The sequence below is a fragment of the Triticum aestivum genome, chromosome 1B (genome assembly GCF_018294505.1).
Source record: "Triticum aestivum cultivar Chinese Spring chromosome 1B, IWGSC CS RefSeq v2.1, whole genome shotgun sequence".
NCBI lineage: Eukaryota > Viridiplantae > Streptophyta > Magnoliopsida > Poales > Poaceae > Triticum > Triticum aestivum.
In genome coordinates, this window is record NC_057795.1 from 125907097 (window position 1) to 125926373 (window position 19277).

The following is a 19277-nucleotide window of genomic DNA, read 5'->3' on the forward strand; positions in this document are numbered from 1 at the left end:
GGGGAAAGAAACAGTAAATATAAAGCGAACATAGCATAACAGGACAACAAGCAGAGCTAGATGTGTTTTAACGTGGTGCTACACGATACCGGTGAGGGGGGAAGTCAACCGGGAATGTTTTCTCAGTTCCGGACCTGTGTTAGACAAATGACCGGAGGGGGAAAGTCCCATGTTCAGCATGCTAGGGGCATGTGACAGATGAACGGACCGCGTATTCGGATTCGTTGGATTTTTCTGAGCAACTTTCATATAGAAAACATTTTCATCTGATATACGGTTTAATTTCTATGAATTTTCAAAGATTAAAACAATTTCTGGAATTATTTAAATTAACAGAAAAGGAAATATGATGTCAGCATTGCATGGGATGACGTCAGCAGTCAACAGACTCACTGCCCAGGTCAAAACTGACCAGTGGGTCCCGGGTGTCAGCGGCTGCTTAGGTTAATTAAACATTTTAAATTACACTGAAGTTAATTAGCGAGTGGGGCCCGCCTGTCATTGACAAGGGATGCCCAGTCAACAAAGTTGACTGAGTCAACTTAGTCAATAGGGGCCCGCGGGGCCCGCTGGCAGTGACCCAGGGGGTGGCCCCAGGTGTGCCAGCTCAACGGTGGTGCCGGAACTAACTCCGGCGACCAAATCCGCGGCGGAGGGCGCGGCCGTGCATCGGGATTCGCCGTCCGACCGCCAAAATGGCCGCGGGCGGGCGCGTTCGAATGGGGAGAAGATGCCGCGTCCAACCGGAGTGGTTACGAGGCCGGAGCTGGATGGAGGTGACGGCAGCGAGCACCGTAGCGGATGCCGGACTTCGGGCGTCGTTGGATACGGCGCTGCATGGCACGGGAAGGCGCGCTAGGGGTCTCGTTGGACTCGCACGAGCTCCAGGAGCTCGTCTACGAGCTCGGACGCGAGCTCGGGCTACGGTGGTCACGGCGGCGAGCTCATCTACGGCGACGAGTACGGCCATGACGTGGTCGGCGGCTACGAGCGCGGGGATGAGCAGGGAGTGAGGGGAGAAGGAGAGGAGCTCACAGCGCTCCTGCAGATGTGCAAAGCATGCTCGGGGGAGAGCTCGCCGGAGCGAATCGACGGCGTGGTCGTGTGGTGGCCGTAGATGAGGAAGATGAATAAAGCGACGACGGTGGTGCTCCCGGTCCCGATCCAGTGTAGAGGAAGAAGAGGCCGACCATGACGGAGCTCCCGGACTTGTCGGAGCAGCGGACGGGCGATGGTGGCCGCGGGATCGATGTGGCGACGGCGGCGGGCGCGCTCGGGTCAGAGAGAGGGGAGTGAGCGAGCGAGGAAGAGAGAAGGGGGAAATGGTGAGGCATCCAGGGGGAGTTGATGTGGTGGTAGGTGAGGGGGAGGGCTCGAGGCGTCGCCCTTATCCTCTCCGCGGCGCCTGTAGCGGCGTGGCCGGCGAGGTGGTTCGGCGGCGACGTGCGCGCGCGGTCGCTCGCACAGTGGGGGAGGGGGAAGACCACAGGGGGGAGTGGGCCGGCCTAGCATGGGCTAGTTGGCTCGGGTGGGCCGAAGCCCAAGGGGAGGCCCGGGGGTCTAGCCCCTTTTCTCTCTTTTTGCTTTTGTTTTAACTTTTGCTTTTGTTTTAACAACTTTATGTTATAGCTATTTTTAGGCCAGTTAAAAAATTTGCAAAAAAAAGTTGGACCACCACCAATATTGTCAAAAGAATATTTGCCACATGATGAACATTTTAGTTTTCATGTTTGAGCAATTTTGAATTTCACACAGAATTTGAATTTGAATTCAACTGGAATGTGAAAGAACATGAGACAATAATGATCAGGCACATGTTTAGCAAAAAGATTAACTTAACCCAGGGGTTAGTGTAGCATCATTACACCGGGGTGTTACAACTCTCCTCCTCTAACAGAAATTCTCGTCCCGAGAATTAAGAGGTAGAAGGGAACAGGTCGGGGTATTCAGCACGGAGGTTATCCTCGCGTTCCCAAGTGGCTTCATCCTTAGAATGATTTGACCATTGCACCTTGAGGAACTTGGTAACCTTCTGGCGTGTTGGACGTTCAGCTTCTTCAAGAATGCAGATCGGATGCTCCTTGTATGTGAGATCATCTTGAATTTCTATCAATTCCGGATCCACTTCACGTTCCGGATCCTTGAAGCACCGACGAAGTTGCGACACGTGGAAGACGTCATGAACATGAGAGAACTGAGGTGGCAACTCAAGTTGTTAAGCCACCAGTCCACGACGGGCGAGAATACGAAAGGGACCAATGTAGCGCGGAGCTAGCTTTCCCTTGACTCTGAACCGATGAGTGCCTCTCAAAGGAGTGACACGCAGATAAGCTTGTTCACCAGGTTGATAAGTTGAACCCCAGTGTTTCCGGTCATAGTTGCTCTTCTGGCGGGACTGGGCCGCCTTGAGATTATCCCGGACAATGCAAACCTGCTCTTCAGCTTGTTGAATAATGTCTGGACCAATGAGCGCCCATTCCCCAGTTTCTGACCAATTCAGAGGGGTTCGGCACTTACGTCCATATAGCACTTCAAAGGGTGCCATCTTCAAGCTGGCCTGATAGCTGTTGTTATAAGAGAACTCTGCATAAGGGAGAGATTCTTCCCACTTCTTGCCGAAAGAAATAACACAAGCTCGAAGCATGTCTTCAAGAATTTGATTGACTCGCTCGACTTGGTCTTGGGATTGAGGATGATAAGCAGTGCTCTAGGTAATATGAGTTCCCATTGCCTCTTGGAAACTATCCCAGAACTTTGAAGTGAATAAACTGCCATGGTCTGAACTGATCTCCTTCGGAATGCCATGGAGTGACACAATTCTGGAGATATACAAGTTTGCTAATTGACTAGCAGTGATAGTCTCCTTGACTGGCAGAAAGTGAGCAACCTTCGAGAATTGGTCGATGACGACAAAGATAGCATCGTTACCTTTCTGAGCTTGGGAAGGCCTGTGACAAAATCCATTTGGATCTTATCCCACTTCCATTCAGGAATCGGAAGCGGTTGTAGAAGTCCAGCCGGTTTCTGATGTTCTGCTTTGACGCGACGGCAAACGTCACATTCTTCAATATATCGAGCAATGTCTTGCTTCATTTTAGACCACCAATACTTCTGCCGAATGTCTAGATACATCTTGGTACTTCCCGGATGAATAGAGAGAGGGGTGTCATGTGCTTCTTTCATCACCTTCTCTGTCATAAGCTCGAACCGGGGCACTACAATGCGATCTCTGAAGTATAAGGTCCCATCTTCAGCAAGCGAGAAATCTCTAGATTTCTCTAAGGCAAGATCCTTTTTCATCAAATCAACGTGAGCATCTTTGGCTTGAGCAGACTTAATTGCTTTTAGAAGAGTTGGTTCCAGTACAAGGTTATTCAGAGAACCCTGTGGAACTAGTTGAAGGTTTAGCTTGCATAGCTCTTCATAAAGGCGGGGTTGAGCTTTGTAGACCATGTGATTATTGCAATAAGACTTGCGGCTCAAGGCATCAGCCATTACATTAGCCTTGCCAGGTGTATAAGATATACCGCAGTTGTAGTCAGCAATAGCTTCCATCCATCGCTGCTGACGGAGGTTCAGATCTAGCTGAGTAAACAGGTACTTCAAACTCTGATGATCGGTGAAGATCTCACGACGATTACCGAGAAGGTACTGTCTCCATAGCTTCAGTGCAAAGATAACCGCAGCAAGCTCGAGGTCATGAACTGGGTAGTTCTCTTCATGAGGACGCACTTGACGGGAGGCATAAGCAATCACTCTGCGCTCTTGCATTAGGACATAGCCTAATCCTTGTCGTGAAGCGTCGTAATAGATGACGAAGTCCTTGCGAGAATCAGGGGGAGCAAGCACTGGGGCAGATGTCAGCTTGTCCTTGAGTGCCTGGAAACTTTCCTGACATTTGTCTGTCCAATCGAACTTAACGCCCTTGTGAATCAGATTAGTCAGGGGCTTGGCGATCTTGGAGAAGTTCTCGACGAAACGGCGACAATAACTGGCAAGTCCGAGAAAGCTTCTGACTTGCTTGATAGTCTTCGGAGGGGTCCAGTCAAGAATAGCCTGAACGCGCTCTGGGTTGACGGCAATACCATCCTTGGAGATGACATGACCAAGGTAGGTGACTTCGGGTAACCAGAATTCGCACTTGGAATATTTGGTATAAAGCTGATGCTCTCGAAGCTTTTCCAGAACAAGACGAAGATGTTCAGCATGTTCTTCTTTGTTCTTCGAATATGCCAGAATATCATCCAGATAGACTACGACGAACTTGTCGAGGTAATCCATGAATATGTAGTTCATCAGACGAGAGAATGTAGCTGGAGCATTGGTTAAACCGAATGACATAACAGTGTACTCGTAAGAACCATAACGAGTGACGAATGCGGTCTTTGGAATATCCTCTTCACGAACACGGATCTGGTGGTAACCCAACCTCAAGTCGAGTTTAGAGAATATCGATGAACCAGCTAGTTGATCATACAGATCATTGATCCGAGGAAGGGGATATTTGTTCTGAATTGTAGCTTGGTTGATAGGACGATAGTCTTGGACCAAACGATTCGTTCCATCCTTCTTCTTCACAAAGAGAGAAGGTGCTCCCTAAGCAGAGGAACTTGGACGAATGAAACCCTTGCGAAGAGATTTGTCGATTTCCTCCTTAAGTTCAAGGAGCTCATGAGGAGGCATCTTATAGGGTCGTTTGGCAATAGGAACGGTGCCTGGTTTCAAGTTGATGACAAACTCGACAGCCCGGGTAGGGGGTATTCCTGGAAGTTCTTCTGGAAAGACGTCTTGGAAGTTGCGAACGACTGGAATCTTTTCAATTCCCTCAAGAGGTGCTGTGTTGTAACACCCCGGTGTAATGATGCTACACTAACCCCTGGGGTTAAGTTAATCTTTTTGCTAAACATGTGCCTCATCATTATTGTCTCATGTTCTTTCACATTCCAGTTGTATTCAAATTCAAATTTTGTGTGAAATTCAAAATTGCTCGAACATGAAAACTAAAATGTTCATCATGTGGCAAATATTCTTTTGACAATATTGGTGGTGGTCCAACTTTTTTTTGCAAATTGTTTAACTGGCCTAAAATAGCTATAACATAAAGTTGTTAAAAGAAAAGCAAAAGTTAAAACAAAAGCAAAAAGAGAGAAAAGGGGCTAGACCCCCTGGCCTCCCCTTGGGCTTCGGCCCACCCGAGCCAACTGGCCCATGCTAGGCCGGCCCACTCCCCCCTGTGGTCTTCCCCCTCCCCCACTGTGCGAGCGACCGCGCGCGCACGTCGCCGCCGAACCACCTCGCCGGCCACGCCGCTACAGGCACCGCGGAGAGGATAAGGGCGACGCCTCGAGCCCTCCCCCTCACCTACCACCACATCCACTCCCCCTGGACGCCTTGCCATTTCCCCCTTCTCTCTTCCTCGCTCGCTCACTCCCCTCTCTCTGACCCGAGCGCGCCCGCTGCCGTCGCCACGTCGATCTCGCGGCCACCGTCGCCCGTCCGCTGCTCCGACAAGTCTGGGAGCTCCGTCGTGGTCGGCCTCTTCTTCCTCTACACTGGATCGGGACCGGGAGCACCACCGTCGTCGCTTTCTTCATCTTCCTCATCTACGGCCACCGCATGACCACGACGTCGATTCGCTCCGGCGAGCTCTCCCCCGAGCACGCTTTGCACATCTGCAGGAGCGCTGTGAGCTCCTCTCCTTCTCCCCTCACTCCCTGCTCATCCCCGCGCTCATAGCCGCCGACCACGTCATGGCCGTACTCGTCGCCGTAGACGAGCTCGCCGCCGTGACCACCGTAGCCCGAGCTCGCGTCCGAGCTTGTAGACGAGCTCCTGGAGCTCGTGCGAGTCCAACGAGACCCCTAGCGCGCCTCCCCGTGCCATGCAGCGCCGTATCCAATGACGCCCGAAGTCCGGCATCCGCTACCGTGCTCGCCGCCGTCACCTCCATCCAGCTCCGGCTTCGTAACCACTCCGGTTGGACGCGGCATCTTCTCCCCGTTCGAACGCGCCCGCTCGCGGCCATTTTGGCGGTCGGACGGCGAATCCCGACGCACGGCCGCGCCCTCCGCCGCGGATTTGGTCGCCGGAGCTAGTTTCGGCACCACCGCTGAGCTGGCACACCTGGGGCCACCCCCTGGGTCACTGCCAGCGGGCCCCGCAGGCCCCTATTGACTAAGTTGACTCAGTCAACTTTGTTGACTGGGCATCCCTTGTCAATGACAGGCGGGCCCCACTCGCTAATTAACTTCAGTGTAATTTAAAATGCTTAATTAACCTAAGCAGCCGCTGACACCCGGGACCCACTGGTCAGTTTGACCTGGGCAGTGAGTCTGTTGACTGTTGACATCATCCCACGCAATGCTGACATCATATTTCCTTTTCTGTTAATTTAAATATTTCCAGAAAATTCTTTAATCTTTGAAAATTCATAGAAATTAAACCGTATATCAGATGAAAATGTTTTCTATATGAAAGTTGCTCAGAAAAATCCAACGAATCCGAATACGCGGTCCGTTCATCTGTCACATGCCCCTAGCATGCTGAAGGTGGGACTTTCCCCCTCCGGTCATTTGTCTAACACAGGTCCGGAACCGAGAAAACATTCCCGGTTGACTTCCCCCCTCGCCGGTATCGTGTAGCACCACGTTAGAACACGTCTAGCTCTGCTTGTTGTCATGTTATGCTATGTTTGCTCTATATTTACTGTTTCTTCCCCCTCTTCTCTCCAGTAGACCCCGAGACTGATGCTGCCCCTGTGATCGACTACGTCAACGATGACCCCTCCTTGCCAAAGCAACCAGGAAAGCCCCCCTTTTGATCATCCCGATATCGCCCATTCCATTCTCTCATGCTTGCATTAGATTTCGCTACTGTTATTGATTGCTCCTATTCTGATGCATAGCCTGCTTTTGTATCTGTTGTTGTACATTACCTGCTTATCCTAAACTGCTTAGTATAGGTTGGTTAGAGATCCATCAGTGACCCCCATCTTGTCCTTGTTGCCCTTGCTTCATCATTGAAGACACGATCAACAGGATGGAAGACCAGGCCCCGACACCGCACATCACTTTCACCTTAGTTGTTCGACACTGCTGGGTTACTATCGAGTGCCGAGGGTGAGACCTCTACAGCACTTCTGATGTTAACCCTGTAGTGTAGTTATTCGGTCGTGGTCATTGAGGGTGATTTCGCCTTAACCACTTCCAATATGACTCTGTCGTGCAACCCCTCAAGTGTGAACCTCGGGGGTGATTCCTCTTATGTTCACCTTGTTGATTACATCGAGTGGAATTCACCGGGGTTGATTCCTCGGGTTTTCCCCTTGATGTTTGGACACACGGTTACTATGGTTACCATCTTACACTGAACCATGTTACTAAAGACGGGTCGACCCTGAGGGGTATCCGCGCGAGCATAATTGCGAGTGATGTGGAGACGGGTTAGATCTGGAAGGTGCCCGAGAGATAATTACGAGGCGTGGCCGGGCATTCCTAGCCCTTGCCGCAAGTCCTCGAGACGGGACGACGGGGTCACATCTTTTGTGAGTCTCTGCTTGTTACCGCGCATTCCTAATCCACTACAATTTGGATATTTGATCCGAGGGGCCATCAGAGTGGCGCAGCGGAAGCGTGGTGGGCCCATAACCCATAGGTCCGAGGATCGAAACCTGGCTCTGATACCAACTTGTGACGCCCTCGATTCAATCGTACACTAATCATACACGCAAATGTGTATGATCAAGATCAAGGACTCACGGGAAGATATCACAACACAACTCTAGACACAAATTAAAATAATACAAGCTTTATATTACAAGCCATGGGCCTCGAGGGCTCGAATACATCAGCTTGAATATAAACGAGTCAGCGGAAGCAACAATATCTGAGTACAGACATGAATTAGACAAGTTTGCCTTAAGAAGGCTAGCACAAAAGCATCTACGATCGAAAAGGCAAGGCCTCCTGCCTGGGAGCCTCCTAACTACTCCTGGTCGTCGGCGGTCTCCACGTAGTAGTAGACATTGGCGGTGGCATCTGACTTCTGGGCTCCAACATCTGGTTGCACCAACCGGAAACAAGAAGAAAGGGGGAAAAGGGGGAGCAAAGCAACCGTGAGTACTCATCCAAAGTACTCACAAGCAAGGATCTACACTACATATGCAACATTATCAAAGGAAGGCTGTATATGTGGACTGGGCTGTAGAAATGCCAGAATAGAGAGAAGGCCTAGTCCTATCGAAGACTAGCATCTTCTGGAAACCACCATCTTGCAGCAAACAGGAGGGAGTAGAGTAGCATAAAGTAAAGAAGTAGTAGTGTTATCAACCTCGGCCGGAGATCCTTTCTCGACTCCGTGCGAGAAAGAAATCCCAGAGCCATACTATCCAGTTATCATCACAAACCACTTCTCATCACCATCCAATTCTCATCACAAGTATCCAGTTCTAGTTGTATCGATCGGGATACAACTCTGAGTGTCCGTTACCGTAGGACAGGCTATCGATAGATGTTTTCTTCCCTGCAGGGGTGCACCAACTTACCCACCACGCTCGCTTAACTCCGTCCGGACACACTTTCCTAGGTCATGCCCGGCCTCGGCCAAACAATACGCCGCAACCCGACCTAGGCTTAATAGAGAGGCTAGCACGCCGGACTAAACCTATGCCCCCAGGGGTCATGGGCCATCTCCCCGGAAACTCCTGCACGTTACGTACGTGGCCGATGAGCAGACCTAGCCTCCCTTATACAAGAGAAGGCGTAACCAGTCCAACCCGGCGCGCGCCACTCAGTCGCTGACGTCTATTAAGCTTCGGCTGATGCATACGACGCAGAACGCCCATACTATGCTCACGTGATGGTTAGTGCTATCAGGCCAGAGGCCCCTCGGATCAAATATCCAAATCGTAGTGGATTAGGAATGTGCGGTAACAAGCAGAGACTCACGAAAGATGTGACCCCGTCGCCCCGTCTCGAGGACTTGCGGCAAGGGCTAGGAATGCCTGGCCACGCCTCGTAATTATCCCTCGGGCACCTTCCAGGTCAACTCGTCTCCACATCACTCGCAATTATGCTCGCACGGATACTCCTCAGGGTCGACCCGTCTTTAGTAACATGGTTCAGTGTAACATAGTAACCATAGTAACCGTGTGTCCAAACATCAAGGGGAAAACCCGAGGAATCACCCCCGGTGAATTCCACTCGATGTAATCAACAAGGTGAACGTAAGAGGAATCACCCCCGAGGTTCACACTTGAGGGGTTGCATGATAGAGTCATATCGGAAGTGGTTAAGGTGGAATCACCCTCAATGACCACGACCGAATAACTACACTACAGGGTTAACATCAGAAGTGTTGTAGAGGTCTCACCCTCGGCACTCGATAGTAACCCAGCAGTGTCGAACAACTAAGGTGAAAGTGATGTGCGGTGTCGGGGCCTGGTCTTCCATCCTGTTGATCGTGTCTTCAATGATGAAGCAAGGGCAACAAGGACAAGATGGGGGTCACTGATGGATCTCTAACCAACCTATACTAAGCAGTTTAGGATAAGCAGGTAATGTACAACAACAGATACAAAAGCAGGCTATGCATCAGAATAGGAGCAATCAATAACAGTAGCGAAATCTAATGCAAGCATGAGAGAATGGAATGGACGATATCGGGATGATCAAAAGGGGGGCTTGCCTGGTTGCTTTGGCAAGGAGGGGTCGTCGTTGACGTAGTCGATCACAGGGGCAGCATCGGTCTCGGGGTCTACCGGAGAGAAGAGGGGTAAGAAACAGTAAATATAGAGCAAACATAGCATAACAGGACAACAAGCAGAGCTAGACGTGTTCTAACGTGGTGCTACACGATACCGGCGAGGGGGGAAGTCAACCGGGAATGTTTTCTCGGTTCCGGACCTGTGTTAGACAAATGACCGGAGGGGGAAAGTCCCACGTTCAGCATGCTAGGGGCATGTGACAGATGAATGGACCACGTATTCGGATTCGTTGGATTTTTCTGAGCAACTTTCATATAGAAAACATTTTCATCTGATATACGGTTTAATTTCTATGAATTTTCAAAGATTAAAACAATTTCTGGAATTATTTAAATTAACAGAAAAGGAAATATGATGTCAGCATTGCGTGGGATGACGTCAGCAGTCAATAGACTCACTGCCCAGGTCAAACTGACCAGTGGGTCCCGGGTGTCAGCGGCTGCTTAGGTTAATTAAACATTTTAAATTACACTGAGGTTAATTAGCGAGTGGGGCCCGCCTGTCATTGACAAGGGATGCCCAGTCAACAAAGTTGACTGAGTCAACTTAGTCAATAGGGGCCCTCGGGGCCTGCTGGCAGTGACCCAGGGGGTCGCCCCAGGTGTGCCAGCTCAACGGTGGTGCCGGAACTAGCTCCGGCGACCAAATCCGCGGTGGAGGGCACGGCCGTGCGTCGGGATTCGCCGCCGGACCGCCAAAATGGCCGCGGGCGGGCGCGTTCGAACGGGGAGAAGATGTCGCGTCCAACCGGAGTGGTTACGAGGCCGGAGCTGGATGGAGGTGACGGCGGCGAGCACCGTAGCGGATGTCGGACTTCGGGCGTCGTTGGATACGGCGCTGCATGGCACGGGAAGGCGCGCTAGTGGTCTTGTTGGACTCGTAGGAGCTCCAGGAGCTCGTCTACAAGCTCGGACGCGAGCTCGGGCTACGGTGGTCACGGCGGCGAGCTCGTCTACGGCGACGAGTACGGCCATGACGTGGTCGGCGGCTACGAGCGCGGGGATGAGCAGGGAGTGAGGGGAGAAGGAGAGGAGCTCACAGCGCTCCTGCAGATGTGCAAAGCGTGCTCGGGGGAGAGCTCGCCGGAGCGAATCGACGGCGTGGTCGTGCGGTGGCCGTAGATGAGGAAGATGAAGAAAGCGACGACGGTGGTGCTCCCGATCCCGATCCAGTGTAGAGGAAGAAGAGGCCGACCACGACGGAGCTCCCGGACTTGTCGGAGCAGCGGACGGGCGACGGTGGCCGCGGGATCGACGTGGCGACGGCGGCGGGCGCGCTCGGGTCGGAGAGAGGGGAGTGAGCGAGCGAGGAAGAGAGAAGGGGGAAATGGCGAGGCGTCCAGGGGGAGTGGATGTGGTGGTAGGTGAGGGGGAGGGCTCGAGGCGTCGCCCTTATCCTCTCCGCGGCGCCTGTAGCGGCGTGGCCGGCGAGGTGGTTCGGCGGCGACGTGCGCGCGCGGTCGCTCGCACAGTGGGGGAGGGGGAAGACCACAGGGGGGAGTGGGCCGGCCTAGCATGGGCCAGTTGGCTCGGGTGGGCCGAAGCCCAAGGGGAGGCCAGGGGGTCTAGCCCCTTTTCTCTCTTTTTGCTTTTGTTTTAACTTTTGCTTTTCTTTTAACAACTTTATGTTATAGCTATTTTAGGCCAGTTAAACAATTTGCAAAAAAAAAAGTTGGACCACCACCAATATTGTCAAAAGAATATTTGCCACATGATGAACATTTTAGTTTTCATGTTTGAGCAATTTTGAATTTTACACAGAATTTGAATTTGAATTCAACTGGAATGTGAAAGAACATGAGACAATAATAATCAGGCACATGTTTAGCAAAAAGATTAACTTAACCCCAGGGGTTAGTGTAGCATCATTACACCGGGGTGTTACACCATCCGCGAGCTTCCTAGGGTTGGAGCCCGCTTCACTTGGTCTAATCACCAGACTAACCCGGTCAGATCGGTTCTAGCTAAAGTCTTTGTTTGCTCTAGGTGGGACTCGTTATTTCCCAGGGCCTCCCTCGTCGCCAAATGTATTGTGGGTTCAGACCATACTCCTCTTCTTATGGATGATGGATCTCAGCTTCATAGACCACCTGCCCGTTTCCAGTTCGACGCTTCTTGGCTGTTGATTGATGGCTTCAGTGACATGCTCACCTCGAAGATTACCCTCCTCCTCTTCTCCAATGCCCACTCTTTCGGTCCTCTATATGATTGGCACTCGTGCTCTTACGGTGTGTGGAAATTTCTGAAAGGGTGGTCCCGTAACCATGCAGCAGAGGAGCGTCGCTCCAAAGATCTTCTCGAAGCCCAAATCCTGTCTCTTGATCTTGCGGCTGACGCCTCTGGGCTCTCTGACGATGGGTGGTCTTTACGGTATAAGCTGGAGGCTGCCTTGATACAGTTGCATCATCAGGCTGAAGTTTACTGGCGTCAGTGGGGCACTCTTAACTGGACCCTAAAAGGGGACTCCCCCACGGCTTACTTCTTTGCCATTGCTAATGGAAGGCGGAGGCGTTGTGGTATTAATAGCTTGATCATTAATGGTGTGCGTACTTCGGACCAATCGTTAATTCTTTCACACGTGGTTGAGTTCTTTTCTACACTAATAGGGGCCAAACCCCCTTTAGGTCTATCCATCTCCCCTTCCCTATGGGACCTTAGTTCGAGGGTTTCGGCCGAGGAGAACGCTGCGTTGATGTTCCCCTTCTCAGATAAGGAAATCTGGGATGTGGTTAACTCTGCCAACCCGAACGCTGCTTCTGGGCCGGACGGTTTTTCTATTCCTTTCTTCAGGAAGTTTTGGCCTCAGTTGAGGCAGCTAGTTTGTAATGTCATTCAAGGGTTTTGCCTAGGCACGATTGATATTTCTCGTCTAATTATGCAGTGATTTCCCTGATTCCTAAGGTTAAAGGTGCTGAATTGATTTCTTAGTTTAGACCCATCGCTTTGATTAACAACTTTGCTAAATTCCCTGCGAAGGGTTTTGCTAATCGTCTATCCCCCGTTGCCCATAGAGTCATCAGCCCATACCAGTCTGCTTTCATCAAAGGGCGCTACATTCTAGATGGGGTTCTCTGTCTTCATGAAATTGTGCATGACTTACAGGCTCGCAACTCCAAAGCGATCATTTTAAAACTTGACTTCGAGAAAGCCTATGACTCGGTTAGCTGGCCTTTTTTAAGGCAGGTCTTGCTTGCGAAAGGCTTCGATGGGGCTTATGTGCATCGTAAGCTGGTCTCGGGCGGGCACACCGCAGTCTCTGTGCACGGTCATATTGGTAATTTCTTTGTTAACGGCCGAGGCCTGCATCAAGGGGACCCTGCCTCCCCTGTGCTCTTTAATTTTGTGGCCGAAGCCTTCTTCCGCATTATTCTTAGGGCGACTCAGCATGGGCATATCTTGCCTGTGGCCTCTCACCTAGTTCCGGATGGTATTACCCACCTGCAGTACGCTGATGACACCATCATTATGGTTGAGCTGAATGATGCCTGCATTGCCCACCTAAATTCATCCTGCTTTGCTTTGAGGCTGTCTCGGGTCTGAAAATCAACTTTTCCAAAAGTGAGGTTCTTGTCACCGGCGTCGATGATACTGAGGCCTTGAGAGTTGCTAGGCTGCTAAACTGCTCTTTGGGCTCCTTCCCCTTCAAGTATTTGGGGCTTCCTATATCTCCTGTGGTGCTTCATGCCAAGGACTTTGCTTCGGCTGTGTGTAAGGTGGGAATCAGGGTTCTCCCCTGGCGTGGTAGATACAATACCAATGCAGGTAAAGTTGCTCTCATTAATGCTTGCCTCTCCTCCCTCCCAATGTTCCTGATGGGCTTCTATCTCCTTTCGGTTGGCACCCATGCTGGTTTCGACAAACACAAGGGTGCTTTCTACTGAAACACTGCTGATAATAAACGTAAGTATAGGCTGGTTAAATCGAAGCTGATGTGCAAGCCAAAAAACCTTGGAGGGTTAGGCATTATTAATACCCTGGTCATGAACAAGTGCCTATTAATTAAATGGTGGTGGAAAATTATGACCACTAGGGCCGGCTCTCTTTGGTACTCTATTCTTAAGGCTAAATACTTTCCCCTTTCGAGTCCTATGTTTGCGGGATCCCGGCGGGGTTCTCAGTTCTGGAAAGATCTTATTAAAGTCAGGCCTCTTTTCTTGGATCATGTTAAGTTTGTTGTTGGTGATGGCACCTCGGTCCGTTTTTGGCGCGACTGGTGGTGTGGTGTTGCCCCTTTGGCTAGTAGGTTTCGTATTTTGTTTTCTTTTTGTCCTAACCCTGACATCTCCATCGCGGGGGTGGCAGCCAATAACTGGGATCTGGCCTTGCGCCGCTCCCTGTCTCCTGAAGAGTTGGAAGATTGGCAAAGTCTTATTGCCTTCTTCCCCACGCTCTCGGAGTCGCCGGACTCTGTTGTCTGGCCTCATTCTGCCTCTGGTCGGTTTTCGGTTAAGTCTTTGTACGCGAGGCTCATCGGTGGTGTCCCTTCCAACAGGTTCTCTTGCATTTGGAGGGCCAAAGTTCCTCCTTAGGTTAAAATCTTTCTTTGGCAAGCCTTTAGGGGCCGGCTCCCCGCTGCTGATCAAATCCGTAAGCGTAATGGTCCGGGCTCGGAATTTTGTGCTCTTTGCGGTGCGGTGGAGCATATCTTCTTTCATTGTGTTTTGGCTAAGGTTGTTTGGTGCTGTGTCCGGTCATGGCTTCAGGTTACTTGGAACTCCTCTTCCTTTCATGAGATGAGAAACCTTGTCAGCTCGTTGGTTGGGGTCACTAAGAGGGTTTTCTGGGTTGGCTTGGGTGCGATTTGCTGGTCTCTCTGGACGATTAGGAACAAATTTACTATTGAACACGTCTTTCCTTCGAAAGCGGCTGACGTTTTTTTCAAATCTTGTATATTCTTGCAGCAGTGGAGATCATTGACTAAAGAGGACGATCGGGGAGCTCTGGACATGCTAATCTCTAAAATTCGGGCCTCGACGTCCTCCACATCCGGGCAGGCTCATGACGTCTAATCTTGTTTGGTGCTTCATCGTCCCTCCTATCTGTTGGTGTTTCCGTTATCCCTCCGACCTGCGTGCCGTGTTTGGCAAGTTGCCATGTACCGCTTATACTCTCGTGTGTCCTGGTTTTATTCTGTTACTGTGGTTGGTGGGTGTTTCGCCCTGGGTGTTGATGTTGGGCTTATGACGCTGCCTCGTGGCTTTATTTATAAAGTCGGGCTTAGACCTTTTCTCTAAAAAAGAAAACACGCACAAGCGGTCGAAGATGAGATTACATATCTCATCCACATAATTTACAAGTGACGAATTAAATAAATCTTACGCAACCATTTCTAATCAGCTGGAGTGCTGGACCAAGAGGCATAAACGCCCGAGCGTTCACATGTTGTAGTGACGACCGCATACAGACTGAAATTGCAACCGTGTAGAGAATCTACAAAAAAATTAATAGTAGATCTGTTAAGATGGAAACAAAAAGAACAACAACAAAAAAGTAACGAAAAAGTAAATAAACGAAAAAACAAAAGGAAACTAGGAAAACCAACAAGGGAAAACACAGTTAAAAAAGAAGAAGAAAACAACCTAGAAACTTCCTGAAACTAGAAGGGAAGCTACCAAACCTTCCCGCAGTGCTTCCAAAAACCGAGCTCGCCTCACCTCTCCAAAATAAATAAATGGGCAGGCCCAAGTCAGCACACGTGTTGGTGACCTGTCCGATATGAAACCGGATGGGAAGCTGCGGAAATTCCTATTCGTCGCTCGTTGCGTCGAACTGACGACGTAACACACGGGCCACCGGAGCGAGTGCTCTAGACTGACCCACTTAGAGCGTGGCCACAGTAGGAGCGAACAAGTTTTGTAAACCTTCTAGATCATACCCAGAACCAGGGTGTTCTGCTTTTTTTTTCTTCTACAGGTTTTTCTGTTTTATATTATGTATTTTTTCTGTTTTTTTCTTTTTCTGTTATTTTTCTTTTTCTTTTTTTCTTTTTTCCTGTTTTATTATTAAAGTATAATTCTCTTTTCAAGTTTTTTCAAAAATTTCAAATATCAATTTCAATTTTAAAAAATGTTCTTGTTTCAAATTTTGTTCAAAATTTTGAAACAATGTTCATAGTTTCAAAATTGTGTTCACAATATAAATAATGCTCCTTTTAAAAAACAAAAAAGTTCGAAATTCCAAATTTTGTTCACGTTTTCAAAATTTTGTTCGTAGTTTCAAACAAATGTTAGGAATTTTGAAATTTGTTCAAGTTTTCAAAAAAAATGTTTAAAACTTTTATTCTTATTTTTTATAAATAGCAATATAAAAAATAAGAATTTCAAAAATTGATCATGTTTTTAAGAAAGTTTAGAATTTTTTAAAAAATGTGTTTCCAAAAATTGTTCAATCTCCTCAATTTGTTCATGTTTTCATAAAAAAAAGGAGTTTCATTTTTCCTTCATGTTTTAAAATATTGTTTGCAGTTTCAGACAAATGTTCGGAATTTCAAAATTCTTCATGTTTTAGAAAAAGTTGAAAGTTAAAAAAAATCGTTTCAATATTAAAAACTATTAGTAATTTCTAAAAAAATCATGTTTTGAAAGAAGTTCAATGTTTTTAATTTTGTTCGTGCTTCAATTTTTTTTTTCAGAATTTCAATTTTTTGTTCTCGTTTTTCAATATATCTTCAGAATTCCAAAAGTTGTTCCAAGTTTTCAAAGATTCTTCGTGTTTTCAAAATAATTTCGTATTTTCAAAAGAAATTGGAACTTAATTAATTTTTTTGTGTTTTTTAAAACATTTCAGAATGTTGAGTTACGTTGTTGTAGTTTTTTTTTTCTGAATTGGCGCTACACATTATCCACAATCATTGTTCAGTTCGACAGGCTAGCGAGGTACTGATCTCAACAGAAGTTCTGGAGATCGAATCCGTAGTAGCGCATATTTTCTTTTTCCAAAATTTTTAGCCCGGCCGATTGCTAAGAGTTTTACCTCAATGGGCCGGCCCAGTTGCGCGAGCTCTATGTGAAGAGGCGTCTATTTGCTGCATAATGCGTTAAATAGGAGCACCCAGAAGCTACCAAACATTTCAAGCTCACGTCACATCTCCAAGCAAGTAAATGGGCAGGCCCAAGTAATCACGCGTGTAGGCAATCTGATCGATACGTATCGCAATGAGATATATATCATTTGCGAGTGGTTACCCCATCGGCGTATTAGGAGCATAATTGGTTTGATGCCAAATTTTTGCATGCCAATGTTTTGCATTTGTCAAATATTGGCTAGTAATTTTGTGGTTACCAATAGTTGGCAAGTATTGATATTGTCAATATTTGACAGTGCCAACGTTTGGCTAGCCAAATATTGGGAGAGCTCCTGCTTGATGCTCATGAGCATCAAAACGAGCTACTTTCGCTAAAGGTGGCGCGCAAATGGGCCAGCCCAGTTCGTAGGTGCCGAGCGAATCGCAAAAGGAAAAGCGCACTGGCTGGGAGTCGAACTTTAAAACTAGCGATGCTTACTACCACTGCTAGCCAACCAACCTATGGACTGAGTACGACTGGTACGTAGCACTATACATAAAAGTACAATCTAAAAACTGGCAGGTCCAGGGTTTTCCAACTTTTTTCAACATTTCTTCAACACAGATGTGAACATTTTTTTAAATGCGACGAAATGTTCAGAAATCATAATTTTTTCGTATATACATTTTTAGAAAGTAAATATTTTCTAAAATTGCGAACAATTTCCAAAATCTGAACAACTTTTTGAACTATGAATAATTTTACAAAAATAATTTAAAATACTCAGTAAACATTTTCTTAGCATACCATGAACATTATTCAAATACACACTGGACTTTTATTGAAATCTGAACAGAATTTGAAAACATGAACAAAATATTCGATTTCATAAAAATTCTGAAAATTTAAACGGATTTTGAAAATTCCAAACATTGTATGCAAATTTTGAATTTAGGAAAAAATAGAAAATGAAAAACATAGAAAAAAAGAAAAGGAAGAAATAAGTAGAAAAAAAGAAAAAGGAAAATGAAAAACAAAAATAATGAAGAAAACTGGCAAAACCTGTAAAACAAAACCAGGCAGAAAAAACCCAGTTTAGTGGGACCTCCTATACCGCGCCTTCAGCCTCGCGCAAGAGAATGGGCACCCGCAGCAGCGACTGGATGGGCCGGCGCACGATCGCGCAACAAGCAACGCGAAAAATGACCAGCAAAAGAGAAAATTTCACTGGACGTCCTCATACTCGTCGCGTTGGCCAATTTAATCCCCGTACTTATAAATACCCGAAATACAGTTACTAAACTTATCTCGGATGGTCGTATATGGTCCATTGTATAATTTCTTGTACGTACACGCTGATTTGGCAGTTGACTGACTTGTCCACGCGTGCATTGATCACCAACTCATTAGCACTTGGTCTTGATCGATCGATTCGGGGAAATGCGGGGGGTGTTTTACAAAATCACCGTATTTAGCGTTTCTCCCCCGTCTGGTCGGACCGCACCTGGTCGGCCGCCCCCTCTCCTCCCTGCATCCAAGATCTGAATCGCCGTATTTAACGTTTCTCCCCTCGCCTGGTCGGGCCGCACCTGGTCGGCAGCTTATTTTGAGTCAGGTCGTGGCTGTGGTCGTCGCGTCTACGTCTCTAACGCGGACGTGGTCGTCTGCTCACTACGCACTTTGCTCGTCGCCAGCGTTGAGAATTCAAACCTGCAGTGAGGTTGGGTGGCGCCCGGGATTCGATAGTACATGCATGGGTCGTACGTACACAACCAATTGGATGGACGGATGCATGCATGGGTTGATCGATCGTAGTGCTCAAATTAAGTAAACACCACCCACGCAGCCCATGCATGCATGCATGCATGATGACTAGAGATAGGGACAAGATTGCAACCACCCCATGCATCCATGATCTTGGCTAACCAGCCGTTGACAGCGTAAGTACGATGCAGCGCTCACTGCCGCGCGGCTCCGACGGGCGGCCGACGCTACATGGCATGGTTGGGTCTTTCGATCGACATGCGCGCGCATGCATGGTGCTTTTCCTTGAAGTGCAGCGCAGAGGAGGTGATGGAGGTCGTACGTACTTCCAGGGGTGAACGAAAGCCAGGCGGTGAGGTCCATGACGAACGCCGCGGCGAGATGGCAGCGCAGGTCGGCGGCGGAAGGAGGGGAGAGGAATAGGATTGCGTGCCGGATGCGAGGAAAACGGCGTCCGGCCGGCTCGTGTTTGAGGGTGGGCTACGTACGTACTCCCCGGCCCCGGCCGGCAGGGATGACGGCCGCTACTAGGCGACTCGCACTCCCGTACGTCGCCGCAAGATGGGGTGTGCCGTTTGACGGCGGCGACCCAAGTCCAAGTGATGACAACCATGCATGCATCTCCATTTCACCAAGGTAAGGTGCGGCAAGTTGGAGATGACAAGCAGGACGAGGGAAATTAATTAGCGAGGAGGGGTGGATGTCGAAGACGAGCGTATATAGGTGACGGCCGACAGGTGGAGGGAG

General features: G+C 48.7%; 1 long non-coding RNA gene across 2 annotated transcripts in view; it reads left to right on the forward strand.

The window, feature by feature from the left end:
• Positions 1–15064, forward strand: part of LOC123111530 (uncharacterized) — a 29209-nt gene extending 14145 nt beyond the window's left edge. The window contains exon 4 of one of the 2 annotated variants that reach the window (XR_006454532.1): positions 14664–15064. This is a non-coding gene — a long non-coding RNA (uncharacterized lncRNA). The remainder of the gene's footprint in view (positions 1–14663) is intronic. The other variant, XR_006454539.1, reaches the window with a different exon arrangement.
• The last annotated feature ends 4213 nt before the right edge of the window (positions 15065–19277 follow it).